Source organism: Orbicella faveolata, unplaced genomic scaffold (assembly GCF_042242905.1).
Source record: "Orbicella faveolata isolate gen_17 unplaced genomic scaffold, um_ofav_v1 contig_1, whole genome shotgun sequence".
Classification (NCBI taxonomy): domain Eukaryota; kingdom Metazoa; phylum Cnidaria; class Anthozoa; order Scleractinia; family Merulinidae; genus Orbicella; species Orbicella faveolata.
The window spans coordinates 27,177,177-27,177,680 of record NW_028301536.1 but is presented as its reverse complement, the minus strand read 5'-3'; positions in this window follow the sequence as shown (position 1 = coordinate 27,177,680).

The window sequence follows — 504 nt, the reverse complement described above, 5'->3', positions numbered from 1 at the left end:
GAGGAGGCAGGCTCCGAGCGATTTTCGTAATTTCGGTTCCAGACCTCACACTAGCGTATTAAAATTCAAAATGGCCGCCACAAAACACAGAACACGTGAAATAGATACCGTTAATCCTCGAATTAGCGCCCCCCCCCCCCCCTCCTCGAATAAGCGCCACCTTCGAATAAGCGCCCCTCTTATCGGCCAAAATTTAAAATAAGCGCCCCCCTCCCCTCCCTCCATTTTGTGGACGAGCAATGAGACAGCAAATGATGTATAGTTTTCGTCGTTTAGTTTTAGATTTGAACATTGGTTCAGTTTGTGACCACGTGAATTTCTAATGGTGCCGCGGATCAGCTTTTTATGTCGATAAACAGCTTAAGTTGTTGTTTACGTGTAGATGATGTATTAAAAAAATGATCATGTCAGGTCACGATTTGGGAAAAATTAAATAAGCCCCCCCCCCCCCCCACCCAGCGCCCCCTCGAATAAGCGCAACCCGTCTTCTCCTAAATTTGAAAT